The sequence below is a fragment of the Myotis brandtii genome, unplaced genomic scaffold (assembly GCF_000412655.1).
Source record: "Myotis brandtii unplaced genomic scaffold, ASM41265v1 scaffold179, whole genome shotgun sequence".
Taxonomy (NCBI): Eukaryota; Metazoa; Chordata; class Mammalia; order Chiroptera; family Vespertilionidae; genus Myotis; species Myotis brandtii.
In genome coordinates, this window is record NW_005356635.1 from 1,396,240 (window position 1) to 1,412,362 (window position 16,123).

The following is a 16,123-nucleotide window of genomic DNA, read 5'->3' on the forward strand; positions in this document are numbered from 1 at the left end:
GACTGCAGCTTAGGCCTGCTCCCCGCTGGCAAGTGGACATCCCCTGAGGGCTCCCGGGCTGCCAGAGGGATGTCTGACTGCCAGCTTAGGCCCAATCCTCCAGGGAGCGGGTCTAAGCCAGCAGGTGGTCATCCCCCGAGGGGTCACAGACTGCTGCGAGAGGGAGGCGGGGCTGAGGGACCCCCCTGAGTGCACAAATTTTTGTGCACCAGGCCTCTAGTAAAGTAATAAATTGCCATGGTTGTTAATTAGAGTGTATCTCAAAATAAGGGTCCACTCTGGGTGTGCCCAAATCATGATGCTTTAGAGAGAGGAAATGGGCTGGTCAGGCCCAACATATCTTGGGATTACTCTTGGGAGGAAGCCTGGCCCTGCAACATTATTCTTATTTTAAATTCCTACAGAGACAATGTGGCACATTATCTCCATTATCTTAGAGAGAAAATAAGGAATTGAGGTAAATAACAAGGACCAATGGTCTAAGATGAATGGTGAACCTAAATAATCATACAGGAAAAACTATCTAGAAAGAGACAAAAAAAACTTCTCACATCATTTCTATGCATGGAAAGATGTTTGAAAACAATGTTTGCGAAGACTTCATAAACAAAATACAAGGAGCACAGTTCAACAGTGACTAAAACAATTAGGGGAACTGAATAAATTCTAAGTAAATACAAATTACTCAAATTATTTCAGTAAATTCTAATTATATACTAAGTGGTTGCCACAATAAGTAATGATGCAATTTTACCCATTTCTGATTAAAAGTTACAAGATTATTGAAATAATCTTATTCTCAAAGGTAATAATAATAATGACTATCCTTTTTAAGTGCTTATTATATGCCTGGCATTGTGCTCTATGCTTTATACATGTTTCCCATGTAATCTTCACAAAATCTTCATGTTGCTAATGTTATCATTCTTACCTCCAGGTGAGGTGAGGTAATGTGTCCAATTTGCACAGCTGGTAAGTGGTAGAGTCAGGATTCAATCCAAAGCCTCAGCACATAAATATCCCTCTATCTCATCGTTATGCTTTGGCATACACAAAGACCTGGCATAAAATGAAAGTGGTTTACTTGGGTGTTAGAGCCAGGAATGATAAGGGCTGGGTCCAGGGTAATGCTGAGCTCCTGGTTCGAGAGAATGTTTCTTTCAATCATTAAGTGTGAATAAAAAGTTGAAACCAGTAAGTATGCAACTAATCTAGAACCCTCTTCTTTAATTCAGACTCAGCACCACAGGGACAAACCTACTACTACTTCATTTTCCTTTTGCAACCCAGGCTACCTTTTTTGTGATTCCAAGAAGAGTCAAGAGCCCTTTAATACTAGTTTAAATAATAATTTTCTCTAATTTCATGCCTATATAAATCAGGGTAGAATCACAGATTAGACTTTTCCACACTTTATTAAATTCCTTAGGTCCTGAAGTTTCCTGCTGGTGGCTTTTTGATAAGGTAATCCATCTATGAATAATATTATCTGTGAAGTTACTATTATAAGCATATTTTATTTCTTCCTTTATCTGGAGTTATAGCATCCCAATTTATGTTTTTTAAATGTATTTATTATTATCTTATCCATTAACTATTAATTTTACCAGTTTTTCTTGCCTTAAGGTCACATCCAAATTATGGTCATAATCTTTACATTTCTATAATACATTTCCCTTCTGCACTTCTAAATAACATTTTAACTTTAAAAAAAAATGCTTACCCTAAAGGATTAAAAAATTGAAGCTCCCTGTCATATTTTTTTTTATTCCCAGACTTCCTATTTCAATTCTTTTCTGATACCGCCAGTATTAAAATCATTTTTCTCATTTGTTAGATTCATTTTTCTATGTGATAGGCTTGTACTTTCTTGACTTATGTGTTAGTTATTATCTAATGATTCCTGCTTTTCTCCTTGTAAATTCTTTACTCTTTTCATCTTCCAACTCCCTTATAATTATTCAGTTAAACTATTACTCATTATTATTATTTTGTAAATAATGTTGATTTGATGGATAAGTCAAATTGTGCTTAGTGCTTTATGTTCCCTTTGTTATCCATTTTTTGGAGTTTATAATTGCCTTCCTTTTTATGGTTGATTCTCTATGTGTTGTAATGTATCCCAGATAAATGCCCCATCAAATCTAACAACTTATTTGTTTTGAATATTTAAGTTCACACATTATAATTTCAAATGCTCAAAATTTTCAGATTTTTTTTCTTCTAATGCGGTTTGGTTATTATCTAAGTATGCAGTGCTAAGGCTGAAATGGAACTGGAACTTCTCAATCTTGTCTTGGTTTGGATTCTCTCTGACTTGAGTCTTACATCATCATTTTTGTCTACTCTCTCATTTGCAGAAATACACCTCCCTAATGAAAACATTTTAGATGCTTGTAGATTCTTTACAATTCTTTGAATGGTATTTTGACATGAAATAGAATTCTAGCCTCATTTTCCCTCAGAATTTAGGGGGCCTCTCCATTGTCTTCCAGTTTCCAGAATTATTGTTGAAAAGTCTAATGTCATTATGATTCCTGGTTTATTTGTACGTGGTTTTCTCTCTCTTTCTTTCTGTCTTTGTAGTTTTCTTTTATGCTTGATATGGGTTATTTTTTTTCATTCTCTGTACTGCTCACTCAATGGCTCTTTTAAAATGGAAACACACCTTTGGGTTTGGATTTCTTTGATAAATTCTTTATCATTTCTTCTCTGTTTTGTCTTTCTGGGATATGATTAAATCAATCAATGTTAGACATCATTGATTGATACTCACATTGTACTATATTTCTCTGTTTTCAATTTATTTATTTATTTATTTTTCTGTTTTATAAATAACTAGAGGCCCGTTCAAAAAATTCTTGCAAGTGTAGGCCTTCGCAGCCACAGTGGTTGCCTCGATCCTGTAGCTGCAGGCCTGACTTCGTCCGGAAGGTTGTCCAGAAGGATGTCCGGATGACTATTTGGTCAATTTGCATATTATGTTTTTATTATTATATATTTTATTCATTAAAATGTTTTATTCATTTAAAATGTTTATATATTCTCTTATATTACTTTTTGCTTTAGAATATCTCCTCCAATTATTTGGTCCCCTACATAGTTTTATAATTACATTTACAACAGTTATTAAACCAACTCTATATTTAACTGACTCAAGAACTTATTGCCAATCTTTTGAGTAATGATTTCCTAATTTGCAAGTTCTTTTTGTTATTTTATATTTTATAATTTTTAAATTACAGTTGACATACAATATTATATTAGTTTCAGGTGTACAACATAGTGATTAGACATTATATAACCTTACTAAGTGATCACTCAGATAAATCCAGTACCCATCTGACACCATACATAGTTATTACAATATTACTGACTACACTTCCTATGCTGTACTTTACATCCCCATGACTATTTTGTAACTATGAATTTGTACATCTTATTCTCTTCACCTTTTTCACCATCCCCCAACCATCAGGTAACCATCCAAATATTCTCTGTATCTATGACTCTCTTTCTGTTCTACTTGTTAATTTATTTTGTTTCTTACATTCAGTTTTTGACAGACATGTATATATTGCCTTCTTCTTCTTCTTCTTCTTCTTCTTCTTCTTCTTCTTCTTCTTCTTCTTCTTCTTCTTCTTCTTCTTCTTCTTCTTCTTCTTCTTCTTCTTCTTCTTCTTCTTCTTCTTCTTCTTCTTCTTCTTCTTCTTCTTCTTCTTCTTCTTCTTCTTCTTCTTCTTCTTCTTCTTCTTCTTCTTCTTCTTCTTCTTCTTCTTCTTCTTCTTCTTCTTCTTCTTCTTCTTCTTCTTCTTCTTCTTCTTCTTCTTCTTCTTCTTCTTCTTCTTCTTCTTCTTCTTCTTCTTCTTCTTCTTCTTCTTCTTCTTCTTCTTCTTCTTCTTCTTCTTCTTCTTCTTCTTCTTCTTCTTCTTCTTCTTCTTCTTCTTCTTCTTCTTCTTCTTCTTCTTCTTCTTCTTCTTCTTCTTCTTCTTCTTCTTCTTCTTCTTCTTCTTCTTCTTCTTCTTCTTCTTCTTCTTCTTCTTCTTCTTCTTCTTCTTCTTCTTCTTCTTCTTCTTCTTCTTCTTCTTCTTCTTCTTCTTCTTCTTCTTCTTCTTCTTCTTCTTCTTCTTCTTCTTCTTCTTCTTCTTCTTCTTCTTCTTCTTCTTCTTCTTCTTCTTCTTCTTCTTCTTCTTCTTCTTCTTCTTCTTCTTCTTCTTCTTCTTCTTCTTCTTCTTCTTCTTCTTCTTCTTCTTCTTCTTCTTCTTCTTCTTCTTCTTCTTCTTCTTCTTCTTCTTCTTCTTCTTCTTCTTCTTCTTCTTCTTCTTCTTCTTCTTCTTCTTCTTCTTCTTCTTCTTCTTCTTCTTCTTCTTCTTCTTCTTCTTCTTCTTCTTCTTCTTCTTCTTCTTCTTCTTCTTCTTCTTCTTCTTCTTCTTCTTCTTCTTCTTCTTCTTCTTCTTCTTCTTCTTCTTCTTCTTCTTCTTCTTCTTCTTCTTCTTCTTCTCCTTCTCCTTCTTCTTCCTTTCTCTTCTTCTTCTTCTTCAAGAAGACCCTTTAACATATTTTTTATCCTCTTCTTTTATTTTTATTATTTTTTAATTTAAATTCTTTATTGTTTAAAGTATTACATAAGTCTCATTTTCCCTCCCATTGACCTATCCTCGGCCGCGCCCACCAGCACATGCCCTCACCCCCCTACTGTCTGTGTCCATTGGTTATGCTCATATGCATGCATACAAGTCCTTTGGTTGATCTCTTACCCCATCACCCCCCGCCTTCCCTCATAGGTTGGACAATTTGTTTGATGCTTCTATGACTCTGGTTCTATTTTTGTTCACCAGTTTATGTTGTTCTTTATATTCCACAAATGAGTGAGATCATGTGATATTTATCTTTCTCTGGAGGGTTGTGTTTTAGTGACCATTTACTTAGGAATAGCAATTGGGATCTTGGACCCACAGCAGGCTCAAAACCACCTAGACAATCAGTATTCTCTTCAGTCCGCAGGCCGACACTCTATCCACTGAGCCAAACCGGTGGTGAATTCCTTCTTTTTTATAGCAGTGTAGTATTCCATTATGTAGATGTACCACTTTTCTAATCCACTCATCTGTTAATAGGCACTTAGGCTATTTCAAAATCTTAGCTATTATAAATTGTGGCATTTGACAAAATTCAATACCCTTTCTTGATAAAAACTCTCAGCAAAGTGGGAATAGAGGGATCATACCTCAACATAATAAAAGCCTTATATGACAAACCTAAAGCCAACATCATACTCAATGGGCAAAAACTAAAACCATTTCCCCTAAGAACAGGAACAAGACAGGGATGCTCACTTTCACCACTCCTGTTCGACACAGTACTGGAAGTGCTAGCCATAGCAATTAGACAAAAAGAAGAAATAAAAGGCACCCAAATTGGAAAACAATAAGTAAAATTGTCATTATTTGCAGATTATATGATATTGTACATATAAAACCCTAAAGACTCCATCAAAATACTATTAGAACTAATAAATGAATTCAGCAATGTATCAGGATACAAAATTAACACCCAGAAATTTATGGCTTTTTTATATACCAATAATGAACTCACAGAAAGAGAAACTAAAAACAAAACAAAATAAAACAAAATAAACCCTTTCACATTTTATGTGATGCTGGTTTGGTGGTGATGAACTTTTTTACCTTTTTCTTGTCTGGAATTTTTAAAAATATTTTCTTTAATTCTATATGATAGCTTTTCTGGGTAGAGTAATCTTGGTTGTAGGTCCTTGCTTTTCATTACTTTGAATATTTCTTGCCACTCCCTTCTGGCCTGCAAAGTTTCTGTGTTGAGAAACCAGCTTATAGTCTTATGGGAGTTCCCTTATAGATAATTAACTGCTTTTCTCTTGCTGCTTTTAAAATTCTCTTTTTCTTAACCTTTGGCATTTTAATTATGATGTGTCTTGGTGTGGGCCTCTTTGGGTTTATCTTGTTTGGGACTCTATGCACTTCTTGGACTTGTGTGTCTATTCCCTTCACCAGGTTAGGGAAGTTTTCCATCATTATCTGTTCATATAGGTTTTCATTTCTTTGCTCTCTCTCTTATCCATCTGGCACCCACATAATGCAAATGTTGGTGTGCTTGAAATTATCCCAGAGATTTCTAATACTATTCTCATTTTTTAAAAATTCTTTTTGCTATTCTGATTGGGTGTTTTCTGCTTTCTTGCCTTCCAAATATCTGAATTGATCCTCTGCTTCATCTATTCTACTGTTGATTCCTTGTAATGCATTCTTTATTCCAGTTGATCTTCATTTCTGACTGGTTATTTTTTATGTTTTCTAGCTCTATATTAATGTTTATCTTTTGTTGAAGTTCTCATTAAGTTCATCTACTCTTCTCCTAAGTTCATTGAGCATCCTTATAAGCAATGTTTTAAACTCTGCATCTAGTGGATTGCTTGTCTCATTTTATTCAGTTCTTTTTTAGGGGTTTGTTTGTTTGCTTTTTCTTACATTTGAGGCATGTTTCTTTGTCTTCTCATTTTGGCAGCCTCCCCGTGTTTGTTTCTATGTATTAGGTAGAGCTTATACATCTCCTGGACTTGGTTGAGTGGTCTTATATAGTAGGTTTCTTGTAGAGTCCAGTGGCACAGACTTTGTGATCACCCAAGCTGGTCACTCCGGCTGCATCCCCTCATGTGAGCTTTTCCACCCTCCTGTTGTATTTGAGCCTTGATTGCTGTTGGCACATCAATGGGAAGGATTTACCATCAGGGAAATCAGCTGCAAGGATTTGCTATGACCACCAACCACCATGGAGGATCAGCTATGCAGGGGCCCACCACATGGAGCAGCACTTACTTCCATAGGGCTCTAGTGCCCATTGAGTCTGCTCCTTAGTGTGTTGTTTTGGAGGTGGTTGGGTGGTTCTTCCATGTGATCTGAAGCTATCCACCAGGTATGCTGTCTCTGGGGCCTCCTGGGAGGTTCAGGCCAAGGTCAACCACCACCTGTGTTCTACTGTAAGCCATCTGTCATGTGTTACAAAATGATCTGCAGATGTTTGCTACTTGTATTGGGCTAAGAAGTGCCCAGGAGAGGACAAGTTGCAAACAAAGGCAAGCTGCCACTTGGGCCACTTAGTAAGAGGTACGGGGCATACTGCTTGTTTGAGAGATTTAGGAAAATCTGAAGCATGAGATAAGGCAGCCTTTAGTATGAAAAAGGCACTGGAAATAGCTTGGGTAGGCCTGAAAGCTGGGTGAAGTGATGTCAAAGGTAATCACCAAGGCATGGCTAACAGTGTTAGGCAGGTTGATGGAGATTCAGATATGGTGCCTGCAGGCTCTGTGGGGAGGAGGGCTCAGAAAAGGCACAATGGCCTCTGCTAGCACCTCTGTCTGGAGGAAAGCTGCCCCATCTACCTCTCTCCCTGATGCCACATACTTCAGTTTCTCCCTGTATGTCTTTGGTGCCTTTCAAGCTGCTACCCCAGTGCTGGAGTTTAGAGAAAGTGATCCTGAGTAACTCCATGTGTGTGACTCTAAGAGGAATGCCTGGAACTCTAGTAGCCCTCTGTCACACTCAGCCACATTCTCTGTTGGTTTTTACAGCCAGAAATTATAGGGACTTCTCTTCCTGGTGGTGGAAGCCTGGGCTGGGGCACCTGGTATAGGGCTGGGACCCCTTGCTCTTAAGGGGGACCTCCACACAAGATATCCCTCTCAATTTTTAACCACCACACATGGGTGTGGGACTCATTCTGAGTTTCCACCCTCCTACAAGTCTCATTGTGGCTTCTTTTTTATATCCTTAGTTGTAGGACATCTGTTCAGCTATATTTCAGGTGTTCTGAATGAGGGTTGTTCTGTAGTTTAGTTGTAATTTTGATGTGGTTGTGGGAAGATGAGAGTACCACATTTACCTATGCCACCATCTTGACAGAAAACCTTACATTTTTGTTTTGTTTTTATTTTTAAGAAAATTCCATTAGTTTTTCTAATTACTCTAAAAATATTTTTTTAATATTTTATTTTTGCAACAGTTCTTTCTTTTCATGAATAGGGTTTCTAAAATAAAGTAGTAAAATTAATGAAATCAATTGCCATGCATCAATATGGAAATAAAATATTAAATGAGAAGAAATTCCAAAATAATTAAATATAGTATGATGGTTTTTAAAAGAACACACCCACATTTACAGCTTTTTAAAAAGTCAAACAAGGGAGTAAGGAACACTGCATTTAGTATAATGATTTCCCTGAGTAAAGGGTGTCAGGGGATGGGATGGGGGTTCTGCTTGGATGGCTGTAGGTTATTTTTGAGGTTTTAAGCCTTTATTTTACAGATATATTTTAAGATGTTAAATATCTCAAGGGGATTTCTATGAGGATTAAGATACTCTTATAAAAATGTGCATGGCATATACTAGACACTAAGAACTAAATAAATATATAAAATATGTTTTTTTCTAAGGTTATTAGTTATAATTTTTATAATTTTAATTTGGTGTTTTGCATTCCTTTTTTTTCTTTCTGATATCTTTCTTCTGTTTGCTCTGATCTTTGTCTTTCATATTTGAGGCTTTCTTCAGATGTCTAGTGATCCTTGGCTGCTGATACATCAGTTAGGACATGTTATGAACATCCTGTCTGGAACCACTGTGTAAATGGGTGGGCTGGTAGGGGGATCAGCAGCAAGGAAGCCTTTTCATCAGAAGACCCTCAGATGGCAATTTCTGGAATTCTATTCTCTGAGACCATTCAGGGTCTTCAGGTAATAATCCCCTCATGTTCTGGGAAGGATGTGGAGTAAGGGATTATATTCATTGCAGTCTTCAAATGCTGAAGTTCTCAGGGGGTCTGTGGTACACACTGACTCACTTCAGTGCTGCATCCTTTTCTGCAGGTTTTGAGATTGCCACTTGCTCCAGTTCTCCATTCACCTCCTTCGTCCCATACACTAGTTGGCATGCATCTCTTCTCCTATCCTTTCATCATATATGTCTTTGTCTCTGTAAATGTATGTGGATAATCCTTTATAATAAAGAGGTAATATGCAAATTGACCATCACTCCAACACACAAGATGGCCGCCAATATGTGGGCATAAGATGGCTGGCAGGGAAGGGCAGTTGTGGGCAATCAGGCCAGCAGGGGAGGGCAGTTGGGAGGGACCAGGCCTGCAAAGGAGGGCAGTTGGGGGCAATCTGGCTTGCAGGTGAGGGCAGTTAGGGGTGACCAGGCCTGCAGCGGAGGGAAATTGGGGGGGGAACCCAGGCCTGCAGGGGAGGGCAGTTGGGAGGGACCAGGCCTGCAAAGGAGGGCAGTTGGGGGCAATCTGGCTTGCAGGTGAGGGCAGTTAGGGGTGACCGGGCCAGCAGGCAGGTGAGCGGTTGGGAGCCAGCAGTCCTGGATTATGAGAGGGATGACTGACTGCCTACAAGGATCAGGCCTAAATGGCAGTCGGACATCCCTCGAGGGGTCCCAAATTGGAGAGGGTGCAGGCTGGGCTGAGGGACACCCCCCCCCACCATGCATGAATTTCATGCACCGGGCCTCTAGTATACTATATTGAAGCAAAATATAGTTTGGTCAACTATATTTCTTCACATTTTTATTACCTCTGACTCTCTTCTTTCACTCTTCCCTTTAAAATGTTTGCATCTCTTTATCATATTTGCTAAACTCCAAATTATATGGAAGGTATAGCTAATTACATAAAACTGATCTCTGTCACCATCACATCTACCATACAATTTTTAAAGATTGATGTAGAACTGGCCTGTCCTACATCAATCTTAATACAAACATAAAGAATTTACAGGGAAGCTCATTCTCACACTTAAGTAACTGTGCTCTCTCCACATTTCTTCTCAGAAGCTCAGGAATATAGTATTCTGTGAAATAGTTTGCCTTTTCATTTTTATAGATAGTATAAAATAATAAAAAATTTACATTTGTATTAAAAGTGTTCAAAGTAATTTTTAAATTAAGAATGCAATTCAGTACCACCTGAAACATGCATGAATCCTTTTTCATTAGGCTGAAAAAAAATTCTGTCCATGGTACAATACTGACAGAACAAATTGAACTAACTTTGGACAAAAGTGTTTTTTCAATTAATGTCTATCTGAACACAGTATACTCCACATGTGCTATTAAAATCCCCTACTTAATTCATACTTCTTTCCCCAGAAGCATAAGAGGAAGGTAGACTGGGCTGATTAACAGACCATGATTCCTGCCTTTGCTTACTGAAGAAAAATGTAATTAATAAAACATTGCTGAAGAAAAGCTATTCTTAAACAGGAAGAACAAAATAATTTCTATATCTTTTCCACCTTCACTAGTCAGAACAATTTATAATAGATTCAGGAGTGACCAGATTGTTTTTTCAGATCTTACTGTTTGAAACTATGCTAATACTGAAAACCTATAAGAGATAGTAATATATAGCCTATTTATTTAAACAATCAAAACCCTTAGGTGATCTTAATCCCATCAACATTGCCTATAATATAATTATGAAATGAAATACTTTAATTGCATATAAGTTCAATGAATAAAATAAATAACCGAAGAAATGAATAAAATATGATTGGGGTGGAATTTAATATATATATATATATATTATTGATTTTTTTACAGAGAGGAAGAGAAAGGGATAGAGAGTTAGAAACATCAATGAGAGAGAAACATCGATCAGCTGCCTCCTGCACACCCCCTACTGGGGATGTGCCCGCAACCAAGGTACATGCCCTTGACTGGAATCGAACCTGGGACCCTTCAGTCCGCAATCCGACGCTCTATCCACTGAGCCAAACCGGTTAGGGCTGGGGTGGAATTTTAATGTAAGAATGTTTACCACAGCAAATTCAAATTTTATAATGTCATATTTATACACACATATCACATATATATGTATATATGTATGTATGTATGTGTATATGCATATAAATGTGTGTATATATATGTTTGTGTTTATTTAGATGGAATATCATCTTTTCCTTTTCATACAAAGGGTAATGAAAATCTTCTTAGAGACCAGGTATGTTTTAAATAGGTACACATTGCCCTCCCCAACCCAACACACATGAAGTGAGGTTTACACATAAAGCGTGAAGCCACAGTGAGGCACAGCTTCTTGAAAACACTCCTGTATTCTAAATTTATTGCATTTGTATTTGTCATTTCTGGGAAGGGAAAACTCAGGCGATCACTTACAGGATTTTATAAGGATGTTACCTACAACTCAATTCTATTTTCTTTTTTAATAAGAAAATATTCCATAACTTTTGCAGCTATACTGTGAGAATGAAAAAAAAAGTCAGTTTTTCTTTGTTAATGAAGTAGTATGGTGAACCAAATAGCCATTTACATCTGTTTCCAGAAGCTCAAAAAAACTAATGTATTAATGAGAAACTAGTATCTACTTGAAGAGAAATCAAATCTCCTCTCTTATTTTTAAGGGCATCGAATTCTAACCAACCAAAGTGGTCCCTACAGTAGCTAACACATTCTGGTGACTAGTCCTTTGCTGAGAAAGCCTGGTTTGGGTCTCCTTTTCCTCCTGTCACCCTTGTAGGTCTTCCTGTGGGATAAGAGTGTAAGGACTTTGGAGGACTGACATAAGTTTGAGTTCAGTCAAGCTATATAAACTTGGGTCCAACATTTGACCTCTTGAGTTTTTCTTCTCTGATGAGAGGAGAAAATAGTATTTTCTCATCTGATTGTTGTTGGGATTGAATAAGACCATTTCTACAAAATTTCTAATATAGAGAAGGTCTAACAAGTACTAGTTTCATCCACCTCCTTCAAATACAAAGGTAAAAAAGTTTGAGGTATCTAGGGATTCAAGCAAGACCCATTCTCATGTAGGATGTGGTCATAGTGTGACCCAACTTCCTGGTAGCATGCCAGCCCTCTGATTTCTAAAGCCTGTACATATACCATTTCTAGTTTAATCTGATATTTTCTTATTGTCTCATGTTATAACGGCATTTGCATATTATGTTTATTCCAAGCCACCAGCTAGGAGAAATTTCTACAGGGAAATTCAGTTCTACTTTCATTTAGATTTGGTAATATGCATTTAACTGTGGATTTGCAATTGCTCTTAAAACAAACTCCACACTCTTTCCCATGACCAGAAAGGCCTGAATTTCTGGCCTTTCCAGTCTTGCCACTCTCTTTCTTTCTTTCTCTGCTCCCATCATGCTGGTCTTTTCTCTGTGCTTATAAACCATTCAGTTCTTGTCTGCCTTGGGCGTTTGGCCAAACCCTGTCTTGTGTTTGAGTGCTCTTCCCTTCATTTTTCACATAGCTGGCTCCTTGTCATCCTTAAGGCATCAGCCTTCATGCCATCTGCACAGAGGGCCTTCTCTGACTGAATCCATATAAGTGCTTGCTAGTTGTTAGTGCTCTTGATTGGTTGTTGGTTTGATTACCTAGAAGGCAGAGTCCAGGCCTATTGCTAGCTCTAGCCTAGATCATGGCACAGAGAGAGGCTCAGAATGTGTTTGTTTAGTGGGGGAATAAACTCAACTCTATATATTTGCATATAATCTTCTTGAATTAATAAGTATCAGCATCAAAACCTCAGAATTCATACCCTCAAAGCCAAAAAGAATAAGGTAGGCAGAATGAATGTTTAACTAGACATTATAAAAAAATCTTTAAAAAAAATTTAGGCACCATAAACCACTTAAAAAAATACTTTTTCCTTTATGGAGAAATCCATAAGAAATGTCAACATACTTTCCTAATGATGATAATGATCTGTTATTGATAAATCATTTCACCCTAGCATTTTTCCTATGAAGTATTTATTGTAGTTTTATTCAGATGAGAAACTGACTATTTGAATTTCCACTTTTAGCAACTCAGGTCCTGATTACAGGACTTCTAAGGCTGATCCTGCAAAGCATTCATTAAAATGAAATATCTCCTTACCTATTGAAAAAAATTATATTATCCCTATGTCCACTAAAACTCTGGCCCTATAATTCTCTCAATATTAGAACTTGACTTGAACTTACCAGCTCATCTTCCTACTTTAGAAAACTAACACTTCTCCTTTAAAAGAGAAAAGAAACTTTCTTTACAAAATGATAAACACTTAGGGGGAAAAATGTGGATTTTTTTTTCTAGTTCTTGGTACAACCAGTAAGTATGTCATATGGTTCATGCAAAGCCAACTTCTTCATTTCAGTCAGCAAAGGTCATCTCCTCAGCTGGCAATTAGTGGGTGAACAGAATCCACTCAGTATCATCTTTACAAGGTACCCATTTGGAAACTGTAGAAGTCTGTTGCTGGTCTTTTAGTCATCACAGCTCTGGCCACCAGATTGGAAAACCTTAAAATTCTTTAAGGCTTTTCCTCTGACTGCTTTGCACTGATGAGGAGGACTTGGCCAAATCACTCTGTTAGTCATGCAGAGAAGACTGGGCAGGACCTGAATGCCCACAGGCGCATGTTACTATTTCTGGGCTCTTCTCATTCTTGTCATATTCCAATATATGAGGAAGGAGTCCTATCTTATTTTTTTAACAAATATTTATTAAATGTCCACTGTGGGCCTGTCACTTTACCAGGTATCTAAAGATGGAGAGGCATGGCTAGTACCTTCCAAGAGTTATTAGTTTAGTGGGAAGAAAGGCAAATCAATAGACTGTAGGAATCCAATGTAATGTGTTCTGTATCAACCCAAGGTGCATGAGCAGGGTAGGAATAGAGGGTAAATTGCTATTTTGTCTGGAAAGATATAGAAATCCTATATAATAAAAGCCTAATATGCAAACCCAGTTTGTGTACCTTATTATTGTTGCCCTACTAAATAATACATGTAAAGTAGTATGGATTTAAATGTAATAGGAGTGTACATTTGGATGGGATGGTAACTATGGAAGAACTGTTGCCAAAGCAAGAGCGCAACACGACCAGATTTGCTTGTTCGATAAAAGGTTTGGCTGAACTGTGGAGCATAGATTAGAGATGTGGAATGGGGAAAATCTGCAAAAGTTTTAAAATTTATTGACCTCTCTACTTCCTCAGTATCTCCTCACCTATGAAACAACCAAAAAGGAGGGAGCAAAGATCACCTTCTCTTCTCAGTTTGGTCCAAAACATTATGCCAGACCTCTCCTTGTCTGCATAATGTTACCTGAATAAAAAAAGAGGCATTAAATTCAATCCTGCCAGAATGCCTTATTTAGTGATGGAAATGTCACAATGAAAAATGATAGTACTATAATAAAAGCAATTAAAATGATTTTGATATTGATATTATGATACTAATTTAAAAAATAAGTTGAAAATCTCATAACCATGAATTAAATAAAATTAATTTCCCAGTAGCAAGCTATCTGAGTTCCAAGACTAGTTTTTCTTGATCTTTATCTTCATTGGAAAAATTGGTCTATATCTGTATCTTGAAATGTCTGTTCCTATGCAAGTAAAACACTTGTTAAGAAACATACTATCACTTAGACCAATACTAAGGATCCTAGAGGACAGCTGTTACTTCTGTTATGTGTATTTCCTGGTAAGGTCATGAAATGTGAGGATAATTGTCAATTCTCATGCAAGCAAATGTCTTCTTTCTAATGGGGTAGATGGCATTCAAACTTCGGACACTCTAAAGCTACATACTTTCTGGATTTTTCTAATCTTGAATAGTTTAAATAGATTCCATTATAAATACAGAAGATGAGTATGTTTTCAGTATTTCAAGCAACATAAATGCATGCACACTTTACAAGTCACATATCTTTACTAAAGTGATAGGACTCACATGAGAGCAAGAAGACACAGTTAAAGCATTCTGCTTCCTGTTCTGCAACTTCATCATAATCTCCTGAGACACGACATGTTGTACTGGCACAAATTAGTAAATGATTTGGTGAATGTAAAACATGTCTAATTTACTGAAAACTGTAACCAACAATGTTACCAAAATATTAGTTTTATGGCATAACCAGATATGTAAAGTATATGCTTCTAATTGTATTATATTGAAGGAGAAATTAAAATGACTTCCCTTTGTTTTAAATATGAAGTACACAATATAATAAATTAAAAAATCAATGAGGTTATTAAATTAAGATTATTCCTAAATAAACATGAAAAACTAATGTATACAGATGTCTTGGACACGGATACGTAAAATCACAGAATTAATTTTGGAAAGTTAAGGCTCAGAGATGAAGAGGCTTGACTGAGGAAACTGAGGTCGCTGGGGCAGCACTGGATCTAGAGGCCGAGATTTGTCTTGTGTGGTGCAGCCTTCTACTGTCATCATGGAAATTCTTCCACAGCGATTAAGCTGTGGCTACACAAACAGCAGGAGTTCTGAACTTAGTGGTCCCTACAAAATGACATTTAATACACATTGGAAGCCTTAATCAGTATTGTATGGTAGTTTTTTTTTTACCATGAAAACACACTTTCTCCAAGGAAGAACATATGTGAAATATTTGGGAGGGATCATGGACATGTATATTGATAGTGGGTGCCCTGTCTCTCTGCAATGGACATTTGTGTAAGTATCAGTAGTGGTAGAATTACCAAAATAGGAAAAGTCTGAACAAATAATATGGCACAATTAAGAATAGTAGCAAAGTTAAACAAAAAAATATCCTATATCTGCATGGGGTGGCTGAGTTGGTACACTTACTGTGGAACCACGCCAGAGAAGCCTGATAGTCAAGGCCAATTAAAGGACAGAGGCCTGTCCAAGGCCACTCTGTGCCTGGGCTACTGTAAGGCCACAGCGATCTCATGGTAAGCTGTGCCTTTCTATAACCAAATGATTGATGTTACTGTTGGCAACTAGCCTTCTTAGTCTCTGGAGTAATATACAAGTTACTGACCAGGGAGTAGGCTAGAGAGCTCAGATGGAGCTGAGAGCTGCTGCTGCGATGTAAGATGAACAACAAATACACATCTATCAACAAGTGAATCTAAAAATCAAGTGAATAAATAATCTGATGAACAAAATAAACTGGTGAATATGATAGAATCAGGGGCATAGAAAGGGAGTGGACTGACTATTCTCGGGGGGGGGGAAAGGGTGTGGGGGGTGCAGGAAGAGACTGGGGGGAGAGAGGAACATCCGTAATAATCTGAACAATA